At 42.4% G+C, this 12,855-nt stretch overlaps 1 long non-coding RNA gene across 1 annotated transcript; it reads left to right on the top strand.

Moving 5' to 3' along the window:
• On the top strand, positions 10,255-11,226 carry LOC109708301. The gene is made up of 2 exons (XR_002215707.1): positions 10,255-10,520; positions 10,928-11,226. It is a non-coding gene; the product is annotated as an uncharacterized LOC109708301 (long non-coding RNA).

Genomic DNA, 12,855 nt, shown 5'->3' with positions numbered 1-12,855 from the left:
ATTTATTTTATATATATATTCAATCTAATTCTTTTAACTTATTGTTCGTTGGCCAGCTCATGAGTCAGCTCGTGTTCGGCTCATTTATTAACGAGCAGAACACGAGCTAAATTTTTTGGCTCGATACTTTAACGACGAGCCAGCTCTTGTTGGGCTGGTTTATTAAACGAGCCGAACACGAGCCGACCCAGCTCGCTCGTGTTCGGCTCGTTTACACCCCTACTCCTCCCGAGAAACCCTCTTCGATGGCTACTCCTCCAAGGCGACTTCGCTCCCTCCGCCGGCCGGCTGCTGCGCTCCTCCCACTCCGGTGCTCTTCCTACTTCTCAGGTGCGTCCCTCTCACCCTTCCCCTTCCCCTTCCCCTTCCCCTTCCCCGAGCTCGGGCCCCGCCTGGCCTGAGCTCCCCCTCGGTCAGCCTAGCCCAGCCCCCACCCCCCAGCCCTCAGCCCCCCCTTTCCCCGCACCCGCGCTCAAAAACCCTCCGTCCCTCCGCGCCCCCGCCGCAGCTCCCGCTCCGAAACCACCCGCTCCCTGCCCCTCCGCCCTGCTCTGTCTAGCCCTAGCACTCTCCCTGTGCCTGCTCCTGTGCAATTAATTGAACTATTATTTGGAATGACTCACTTTGATTTTCGATCTGGAACTGTAATTTCACTGTATACACATGCTCACATAAATAACAAATNCCCCCCAACCTCCTCCTCCCAAGAAACCCTCTTCGATGGCTACTCCTCCCCGGCGACTGCGCTCTCTCCGCCAGCCGGTTGCTGCGCTCCTCCCACTCCGGTGCTCTTCCTACTTCTCAGGTGCGTCCCTCTCACCCTTCCCCTTCCCCTTCCCCTTCCCCGCACCCGCACTCAAAAACCCTCCGTCCCTCTACGCCCCCGCCGCAGCTCCCGCTTCGAAACCACCCGCTCCCGGGCCCTCTGCTCTGCTCTGTCTAGCCCTGGCACTCTCCCTGTGCCTGCTCCTGTGCAATTAATTGAACTATTAATTGGAATGACTCACTTTGATTTTCGATCTGGAACTGTAATTTCACTGTATACACATGCTCACATAAATAACAAATTTAATTTAATTATACGGGTTGGTTTGGTTCACGCTATGCTATCTTTTTAAGATTTCTAGTAATCTAATAGGAATAAAAAAAAAATTGATGGTGTCTGGCTAAACGCTCGATGAACTAGATCTTTTCCGCTTTTGCCGTAACACTTTGATTGTTTGCGGAGTTGTATAATTTTTTATCATCTATGGTCATTCTTCATAAAGATTAAGAGGAAGCAGATATTTCTTCATCTCTTTGTTCATATGAGCACATATTTCTTCATCTCTTTGTTCATTTTTTCCCCCATGTTTGAAAAGGCTGGACTTCGGTTATGAAACAAACAACTGGGGTGTCGGACTTCCGCTAAGAGAAAAGAATGAGAACAACTGGCCTTAGTATGTTTCTATCTTCCTCTTGTCGGATTCTATATCATTTCAATTGCAATGAGCTGATTTTATCTTTCGTATCCTACAGAATATATTAGTAGTTCATCTGGCAGTATACTTATATTAGTTCATTTTTCCACCAATCTCCCACGGGTTGCCAAAACGGACCAACCTTTCCTTAACCAAACTACACCGTACACCACCCACGGGGATGGCCGGTTGTCACGCCCCGGGGTCCCTTTTCAGTTTAGAACAAAGCGGAAAAGCGTCTGAATTTTTTTTTGAAAACCTGACCCCAGAGTATGCCAGATCCGCCACAAATACAGGGAATCCACTGTTCACACGGACAGAGTCTCCCCTGTATTTGCACGGCGTCGCACAAGTACAAGAGTTCAAACATGATACAACCACAACCAGGTGAACATACAAATAACCAACCGTTATATATATTCATACACCATTCACCACAGATTCACATCTATTAGTTAAAATGTTTCCAACCACAGAAACAGGTTTTGAAATACTAAGATACAAAAATCACAGAAAATCTTTTAAAAACTGTTCCCTACACGGAAACTTTTATCTTTTAAAAACGCTACCACGAGGGGTAGAAAACCTTTTATTTTACAAAATCCAGAAATCCTTTTATTTTAATGTAATGAAATACTGAACCACATAAACCAACTAAACTATGCAATAACAGAAATAATAGGGGTAATAACTATACCGAAATAACCTGGGTCGGAAGCTCTATCGACCGCTACACGCGTGCCTCACGTCTCGTCCCACTACTCATCGCCCGCAATACCTGAAAAATAGTGGGGGAGGTGAGAACATGTAAACATGTCTCCCCTCCCAGTGGGTACCGCAAGCCGAAGAAGGCGAGGAGTACTCACCGGATCAGGAAGAGCTATACAACAACACGGGTCAGTGGAAATATAGTAGCAACAATAATAAACGAAAGAGATATGTAAGGAGCTGACAAGTATAGATGCAGGTAAATAAAACAGTAGCTACAATAAACAGATAAGGATGTACTGGAAATAAACACTACAGCTACTGTATGCATGCGTCAACTGACGATAACCTCAAAAGTACCCAATCTCGCTGCCCTATTGGTCCGAAGACCTCAGGCCCATGCCACACTGCTCAACCTGTACCTGACCCTCGCAATGAAGCCCCTGGGTCAGAAGCATAGTACCTGACCCTCGCAATGAAGCCCCTGGGTCAGAAGCATATACCCTCGCAATAAAGCCCCTGGGCTCACGGGTTGGCAATCCAACCACTTTTCCGGAAAAGAACACCCTCTTGCGGTGGATCAGACCGCTGGTGTTCGTGAAATGCGTACCTGCAGTGGCGATCAATGTAGTATGCTCAAAGATCATCCATCGGCAACTAGCCGACAATCCAGCCCCTCAGGGCACACCGACCGTATAGGCCATCAGCAACTAATCGGCTACGTATGTCAAGATAGAACTGTAGCAACTCGACCGAATAGGTCATAGATATCAAAATAGGGGAACCGCCCAACCAAATCACAGATGTAGTGAACTACGTATGTCAACTCTACTCCTAAGCATGATATCAACATGGAACTAACTGAGTAGAGGAATGCAAATATAAAAGCAGGTGCAAGGCTCAATATATATGCACACAGATAATAGTAAGAGGGCAAGGGTAAGAAACCATTATCGAACATGCACCACTGTACCGACGTCGGATCGAAGTACCCACCTGTACAACTCTGGATCAGATCTCACGACGACGGGGAGCAGAGCAACCGGACCTACGAAGGGTCCACTAGGTCAGAAGGAAACCCTAATGTCAGCAACTAACTTACAATCCCGAACAGACACCACACCTCGCCTCGGGACAGACATCGTTGACTAAACGTCTCGATCCGGGTTCCCGAAAGTGTCGTTTTCGACACCGGAACCCACCAGTCGCTCACCCGTCGTTTCCGAACCCCCGAAACGACACGGGTGACCCTCCAAGAAGGCTTAGCGACATCCTGATCCCGAGGCACCGTCGGATAAAAATCGAACTAAGATCGCGTTCCGTCGACGAATTTCGCAGTGAAGCGCCCCGAAAAAGGCTTTTCGATCTCCGCAGTGGCTTGGGGCCTTGGACGATCAGTCCAGAGGTTACCCTCAGCATTTACACGCTGTCCACAGCGACCGAGTCGAAGTTATTTGCAAGAAAGCACATCAAGAACCCTAAAATCTATCATTTTATGCAATTTCCGACAGTTTTATGGCCCGATCTTGCGATACGAGGTTCGCTGGGTCAACCGTCGCACCCGCTGATAGGTTTCAGCGTGTCGGAGACCGTGCTCACCATTCGGAGCACATTCGGCGACTGCGGTGCGCGCACGAGCGACGCGAAGGTCAGCGAAGCAGCGCGCACCGCAGGAAAATCGCGGTTGCCCGAGCAACCAAGGCATCGCAGGGCTGGACGGAAGTGAGCACGATGTTCAGCACGACCTAAGGATCATCGTGCTCTCTTCCCGAGGTCAAAAAGACCATTCGGATTGCCGAAATAGTTACCGAAAAGTGGGAAAGCAGTGCTGGAATGCATAAGTGGACACTCACAGTGAGGGGGGAACTAGGGTTGGCCGCCGGCGGTATTCCGGCTGGCGGTCCGGCCGGGGAGGGGTGCACCAGGTGGCGGGGCTCCGGGGCACTCCTAGTCAGGCGGCGCAGGGCGGCCGGAGGTGTGGCGGCGGCGTACGGAGCCGCCAACTCCTTTGCTGTTTGGTGCTTTCCAACAGTTGCCGGCGGCGACGCGGCGGCCGGGGCTGGTCGGGGTCGGTCGGGGACGATGCCGGGGGTCGAGGCGGTGGCCGAGCTTGCGTCGGCGAGTGGCGGCGATGCCCGGGAGTGAAGGCGGCCCGCGTTCGGCCCGTACAGCACAAAGGCGGCGGCAGGGGGCTCCTGCGGCGGCCGGCGGCGCTCGAGGGTGGCCGGGGTCGGGCGCGGTGGTCGCCGGACGGTCGGCGGAGACCTCCGCGGCCGTCGGGAAACGGCGGCAGGGCTCACACACCCGAGCCACCCAGCTTCGGCCTGGGTGGTGTCCCTGGGGCCGCAGGCGGCTACGGCGGCTCCGGCGGCGCACGGCGACGGTGGGGGTCGGCGGTGACGGTGCCGGCGGGGGTGCCTGGGTCGGGGCTCACCTCACCCGAGGCCTGGCCGGCTCAGGATGGTGCTTGGAACTTCCTCGGCCAAGGTGGAGGGAGAGGGAGGAAGGTTGGAGCTTGGGGAAGCCTTTTCCGGCGACGGGCGCTGGCCGCGCCGGTGCAAGCACGGCGTGGGCCAAGGGCCCTCCTAGGCGGCTGTGCATCAGGGAGGCCAGGGTTGGCGTATTAGGGTTAGGGTTTAAGCAAACACCTAACATCAAACAGTATATATGTAAGTGTATTTTTGCGGAAAAAAGTCCTCCAAGACATCAACAATTTAATCTCAGTCCCTCACAATCCAACAGAAAAACGCAGCGAATACCCCTCCACGTGCGATTTCACGCGAAACGGTACATAAAATGTCGCGACTTTTGCGAAAATACCGTTTTGCCAACACCGACCTCTCCTCGATCAACGTGCACTCTCCGTAGATCCGTCTGTCCGATTTGCGAACAGATCGCACCAGTGCGATCAGCACCTCGGAGACAACAAGGCTGCGATTTCGTTTCACCTCAAACGGTCGCGGATTCACGGCGAAATCCGCTCTTTCTCTAATAGGCCAAATATGACGCACAATTGCATATAAAACATGTATTTTCTGATTTTCTCGAAATTCGTGCGTCAAACTCAAAATCCGTCAGTGCCATTAGTTCCAGAATAACTGAACCGGTCGAAACGAGCTAATGGATCGCTATGAACGGAGTCCGATACGCGCCAGAAGCCATCTTCTCCTATTAACTTCTCCGGAAAACCGGAGTTACTATTCACTTAAGTGATTAGTATTTATCACGTAACTTCTCCGTTCTATCTCATTTTCTTTTGAAACTTGACGAGTGTTTAAATAATTAGATTACACACATAAACATCATCAACAGAGAGTTTAGTAGCACTGTAAAAATCTCAGTCCTTACACCGGTCCAAGTAAACGGTCCAAACAGGACGACTGCGACATCAACAGAAGTCAAAGCCTCACTCCGGAGCGGCACTCGTGGGCGCGACCCAACCGAGTATGCAAGCGTGTCTCTGCCGAGCTCAATCAAGCTCTCACAGGCTGTAGTCAATGTAAATGGGTCAAACTGGTCTAACAACCAAAGCTCACGTGCCCTTGGCACAATCTGATGCAAGATACAGAAATTTGGGTCCACCGTCAACCACGACGGCACCCGACAATAGGGAACAGTCTACACTCTACTATAAAACGAGCTCGGCCTCTCAGTACGAACGTAAACTCACTCTACACTAATCTGAGTATCTATTACGCACTAACAGCGGCGATACTAAAGGATAACAGCTCCCGAAGCTAAATATGGTAACTTTTTAGAAAATGACAGTATAGGTTTAACGAGTTTTCTCCTAAGTCAAATTCCAGTTCAACATGTATAATTTCATCTAACATTCACTAAACTATGCTTCAAATTCAGATTTCATAAAAACATGCAAATCGATTAATTCGAGCTACTAAACATGATAAATAATACCAAGAATATATGCGGATAATTCTATGACTTAGAAGGAAATCCGACGATTTTGGTAAACATTAATCCATCTCGACCGCTCGTCCAACGTCGACTAGAAGTCGACAGGAGGAATCCAGCGCGCTCGCTCGACCTCCAACAACTCAATTGTGACTCCTACGCGCACGAACGGTCTTCTGGAGAAACGACAAATTCGAACAAGCTCGATCCTCGACTTCCCAACGAACGGCGTATACCAGCTAGAAAGAGAGAGGAAGAGAAGAAGTATCTTGATCTCTAAGGCTCCCTGCGCATATATATAAGCTGGGTTAGGTTGGGATGAACGACATATCAAAAGGACCAAAATACCCTTTACCAACTTACTTTACCACCTGGAGTACCGGTACTTAGCTTGAATATCGGTACTCGACCCTCAAGCCGCAATCTCGTGCGCTGGGTACTGCTATCAGCCCGATACAGTACCGGTACTCGAGCTCGATACTGGTACTTAACAACAGGTACCGGTACTCAGCATCACACTGCGCAAACCCAAGAGCATCCAGTTCAAAAATTCCACTGGGGTACCGGTACTCCTCTCAGATACCGGTACTCAACATTGAAATCCCACACTTTGCAGATTTCAGTGTCAGCTATGCACTCTTGCTCTATGCTGAGTCCGTTTTGCGACCATTTTGCGCCAAAACAACTACGACTTGTCTCGACACCCACCAGACGTGTCGACAAGCTACAGATGCTGAAGTCACACAGGTAGCTGAACCCCAGGGACACTACATTGATTGTAGCAATTATATATTTTTAAAATTACTTAACGTTTACTTTTTTAAAATATAAGTAAAATACATTGTATTTTAAAGATTGAAAGTGCTTTCTCTCTCTCTTAATTTAATTTTTATTTAATATTTTCTTCCCTTTCTCCAAATAAGAGACATACCTTTTATCTCTCCTCTCTCTCACCAAGAAATATGTATTCCTTTTTTCATTTTCTATGATTAAAATATGTGCTCTCTCTCACTTTTATTTTTAATTTATTCCTCTCTTTTCTCTCCTTTTCCAAACAAGAGATATGACTTTCTTAAAAAAATTAAAATTTGATTCTAGTAATTATACATTTTTAAACTACTTAATTTTACTTTTTTAAATTATGAGTAAAATATACTATATTTGAAAGTTTAAAAGTTAAATATTGAACTACAAAGTAAATGCACCAAATTTCAAAGTTGAGTTGTGCAAGGACTATTCATATATTGTACTCATAATTTAAAAAAGTAAAATTAAGTAGTTTAAATATGTATTCCTTTTTTCATTTTCTATGATTAAAATATGTGCTCTCTCTCACTTTTATTTTTAATTTATTCCTCTCTTTTCTCTCCTTTTCCAAACAAGAGATATGACTTTCTTAAAAAAATTAAAATTTGATTCTAGTAATTATACATTTTTAAACTACTTAATTTTACTTTTTTAAATTATGAGTAAAATATACTATATTTGAAAGTTTAAAAGTTAAATATTGAACTACAAAGTAAATGCACCAAATTTCAAAGTTGAGTTGTGCAAGGACTATTCATATATTGTACTCATGAAATGAAATAAGCCACGGAGAAGTGTGCGTGCCTTTTTTTTTTTTTGTCAACAATTATGTGCTCTTTCTTCAAAAATAATTACTTTTTTAATTAAATCGTTTTTCCTCTGCCTCATTAATTTTTAATTTAATGCTCATTTTTCTCTCTCTCCAAACAAAACACATGTCCTTCTTAAAAAATTATTTTTGATTTTATTAAGTGTAAATTTTTTATTTAATGCTTTCCTTTCTATCTCTCTCTAAAATTAATTTTTGAGTCCTATGAGACTCCTCTCTTAATTTCTCTTTTCTCTTTTATAAGGATCTTTTTGACTCCTCTCTTTCTCTTACTTTCTTTTTCTCTGCCTGCCCTATCCTACCATCGTTCCTATCTTAATTTTCTCTGTCACACGTATTTGCGAAAGTTGTTGAGTGCACCATCGTCGCTTCGTATGGCAGAGAAGATCATTTCTAAATTTGACGACTCACTTGGCAGCGGTGATTGAGTAGTTAATGGCATAGAGGGTTGGGCTGCCACCTCCCACGTTAAAGAGGATCATCGCCGAGGTGGATCCAAAGTTGATCCGGACTTGACAGCAATGACGGAATGGTTTAGGGGGTAGACGATCTTCGTGGGGGTCGATCTGGAGTTGACATTGGTTTCGATATATAGCTGCAGCACAATAGTTTAGGTCATAGAAGGAAAGCAACAGAGATAGGCCCATCCGCACCGTTATGGTAAGAGATGTAAAGATTTAGTGTTTCAAGGTAAGTATTGAATGAATCATGTTTATCATCTAGCGCTAATGTTCATCTCTCTTTGTTTCTCTCTCTATAAAATTTTTTCTCCACTTGCTCTCTATGATACTCAACAATTGAGTCAACAATGATCAACTTGATGATTCGGTTGAATCAGGTGCTATGTTTATGGACTTAAACTCATAGTTAGTTAATTCGGATTCGGCAAAAATTCGGTACGGGTATAATTCGGATAAAATTCGTCTTCTGATTTTTAAATTCGTTGAAAAATACGGCTAAAAAACGGATTCGATAATTATTCGGATATGTGATATATACGGATATTATACGTTCACCAATTAAAAATTCGGGATAAAAAATTCGGCTATTGAATTAAATTTTTTTTCTCTCAAGATTTATGCTATTAGTATAAATACTCATATTTCTTAAGAATATAAGAATAAAGAGCTACAAAATTAAGCTAATTAAGTAAAAAAAATAACAAACTATATTATCCTTATAAATAAAATATTATATAATAATANTTAAACTTCTGAAGATGTGGCAATTTCAACGTTTGCGATATGTAGTTGGTAATTTTTATTAATTAAAACTTGAGAAAGCTAGCCATCCATTTACTATGGCTTTTTAGCGTTTTAAATAAAAGATCTATCAAATTTATGCGATGTAGTTCAGATTGCCTCGGTTAACAGCTAAACCTTTGAGGTAGTATTTTTTGCCGAATACTCGTGCCTCAGGAGGCACGAGGATTATCGTGTGTTCTGGATGAGATATATATATATATATATATATATCAGGCTGATGATATGATAACTACCATGGTTCGGAAACCATGATAACTCAAAAGATGGTAATCTAGATGGGAAACTAGTAAAGGTGGGCAATCTAATATGATAATTTGGTTGGTGGGTGAGTTGGGATTCCCTGGTGATAGTAAGGTTGGCGTGTAGGAAAATAGGTTGCCGGTTTTTGAGTTATCATGGTTCTCGAACCATGATAACTATCATATCATCGTATTAATATGTATGTATGTATGTGTATATATATATATATATATATATATATCCCAGGCCGATGATATGATAATACTCATGCTAGCGGGAGCATGAGTATTCAATAAAAGCTACTATCTCGAAGGCTTAGCTGCTAGGTGTAGCAATTTGCAATAAATGTCGTAAATTTTGAAGATCTTTAATTTAAAATATTAAAAAGCTGTAGTAAATGGAATGCTAGTTCTCCAGTGTTTAAACTGTTAAAAATTGCCGGCCATACCCTATGAACGACCAAATTGCCACATTTTCAGATGAAATTTTGATAGAAAATTCTTTATACTATTTACAGTAAGATCAATATCTCTGATCGAAAATTTTAATGCTATATCACCACTTTTTTGAGATTTTTATTTTCAGCCGTTGATTTTGAACCCTTTCGATTAGCAGGTAAATGATACCGAAAAATCGCAAAATTTATTTTCTAAATACTTCAAATACGCTAGATCAAGTCTAACGGAGTCCATCGTCGATTTGGAAACTCTATTATCGAAAACGACTTAGAAGCACGAAAGCCTCCGTGCTCCTAATAACACACAAGACCTACTATATATATATATATATATAGTTGGGCTGGGATGCTATTGATAGCACCCAGCCAACTTTGCCACCCATTTTGTAACCCTTGGATCGCATCGAGATCCGTGCAGCCCTTTTAGTTAAAACTTAGAAAAAACTCCGTTAGATCCCCTCCGTTATCCCCTCTCTCTCTCTCTCTCTCTTTCTCTCTCTCTCTCTCTCTCTCTCTCTCTCTCTCTCACTTTCTTTTTTTCTTTTTTCTTTTCCTTTCTTCTCCACAGACCTCACTTCCCACCAAACCCTCCCTCCTCCACAGCACGCCCACCTCCAACCTCGCCCACTCACCCCCTCGCCGCAGTTTTCGCCCGCTTGCTTGCTCTCTCACTTTCTCTCTTTCTTCTTTTCTTTTTCTTTTCCTTTCTTCTCCATAGAGCTTACCACCAAACCCTCCCTCCTCCACACCCCGCCCACCTCCCATCTCGCCCACCTCGCCCACTCGCCCCCTTGCCTGCTCGCTCGCTTGCTCGCTGGTTCGCCCCCTCGCCTACTTCTCAGGTTTGATTCTTTGTTTTTCTTTTTTTTAGTTGTTTGGTGAATAAATTATAGGAAAAAAATATTATTTGGTGAAAAAAATTACAGAAAAAAAATGTTGTTCTGTTTTTAAAAAATCTGAAAAAAAAAATCTGATTTTATTATACAAAATCTGAATTTATTATAAAATCTGATTTTATTATACAAAATCTGATTTTCAAAAATCTAAATTTATTATAAAATCTAATTTTTTTATATCAGGACACAAGTTCGAAGCACTTGCCTAATTCCTCGTCGCAGTTTTCTTCCACACTTTCATCCCTAGGGCGCTTCCCAAGATCAATTTGTTTCTCATTTTCCAGATGAATGGAATTATTGCCATTCAAGCTGGTTTCTACTTGCTTAGCTTCTCCGTTTGAATTGGTTTGCAGGGCGGCAGCTTCTTGGTCGGACATAGCAGAACTGTCTGATTCTGCCCCTTTGGTGGAGATTGAGCATAATGTCATCCTTGTTCCATGATCCTTGTTTAGTATAAATGTGGTTTCGTATAAAATAGTAATTAAATTACTTCTTCTTAGTTTACAAATAGAAGAATTTTTAAGATAAAGTTGTATTTGGTTGTATTGTTTGTCTTCGTCGCAATGATGTATGTGAAGATTTTAATGTAACTAAAGGCTATTTGAACTATGTTTGTAACCACTATTTTTAATTAATGAATTTATATCTTTAATTTGATTGTGTTGTATGATTTTATATCTTTAATTTGATTGTGTTCTACACTAAATACCAATTTGTCAAGTAGCCATCTCACAGGTCAGGATAGGCCACTATTTTTAAAGAATAGATTTGTTGTCCACATTATCATGATAGGCCTGCTTAATTATAGGTAAGAATAAACTCCACAGTTTGAAAACTCCACAGTTTGAAAAAAAAATTCAAACATTCTATGGTACAGTTTGAAAAAAAAAAAACTCCAAATCAGAATAAATGCAATAATCCACAAATGCAATAATCCACACATAGCCTAACTATAGCTGGTTGAGAGTCATTTGCAGCTTAAAAACTCCGCAGTTTGAAAAAAAAAATTCTTCAAATCAGTATTCCTAATAATAAAACCAAACATTCAAACATTCTATCGTACTTTTGGTGCCTATTAAGGGCAAAGTTAATTTGGTCCAGCCAGAACTTCCAGAGAAGTCAGTATGAGCAGAATTACACAAAGCAAATGAAACACTACAGCATAGAGCAGAACACCAAATTTTAACAACAGTGGAAAAGGAGACAGCAGAAAGCAACAAATACCTGTCAATGATAAACATTCTACAATAAGTTAAATCATCCAGATCACTTGAACATTCTACAAGTTAAACTATCCAGATAATAAGTATTATTTCAGAGTTATTACTAGCAAAATACATACTACAAACAAGAAGCCGAGTTCAGCCATTGTTTACGCATGTTACAAGTTTATCTTCATACAGAGTCACTTGAGCTATCTGCCTCTTCTTGGCCTTTTGTAGTATATGTAGCACCATCCTTTTCAGTTTACTGTGACAGACCATCTGAGACAGACTTCACCTATCTCAACATTATTATCTAATCCACCTGACTCCAACCTTCAAAAAAAATAAAAAATAAAATAAAATAAGCAAAACGCATGATATTTATCAACTATAGATTTCAGTAATCTAAATCACTGTACTCAAAACATTAAACACATAAAAACTCTCATTCAAAATTGCAGAAATGTAGTTAAGAAATAAGAAAAGCAACCTTCTCTGTAAATAGAAAAAAATCATCAAAGAATGCTAATACACATGAATTCCGCACACTATCTTTCCTTTCATAGAATCGAACCCTGTGTAATCACTTACTCAATATCAATAGTTCTAAGGACAAGAATTGCAAGTAGCCAAGATATTAATAAAATAGATGCTAGAGTAATAAAATCAGATTTTGTATAATAAAATCAGATTTTATAATAAATTCAAATTTTGTATAATAAAATCAGATTTTTTTTTCAGATTTTTTAAAAATAGAATAAAATTTTTTTTCTGTAACTTGTTTCACCAAATAATATTTTTTTCCTATAATTTATTCACCAAACAACTAAAAAAAAGAAAAACAAAGAATCAAACCTGAGAAGTAGGCGAGGGGGTGAGCCAGCCAGCAAGCGAGCGAGCAGGCGAGGGGGCGAGTGGGCAAGGTGGGCGAGATGGGAGATGGGCAGGGTATGGAGGAGGGAGGGTTTGGTGGTAAGCTCTGTGGAGAAGAAAGGAAAAAGAAAAAGAAAAGAAGAAAGAGAGAAAGTGAGAGAGCAAGCGGGCGGGCAAAAACTGTGGCGAGGGGGCGAGTGGGC

The sequence above is a fragment of the Ananas comosus genome, linkage group 3 (genome assembly GCF_001540865.1).
Source record: "Ananas comosus cultivar F153 linkage group 3, ASM154086v1, whole genome shotgun sequence".
Taxonomy (NCBI): domain Eukaryota; kingdom Viridiplantae; phylum Streptophyta; class Magnoliopsida; order Poales; family Bromeliaceae; genus Ananas; species Ananas comosus.
This window is presented reverse-complemented; position numbering and strand designations above follow the sequence as displayed.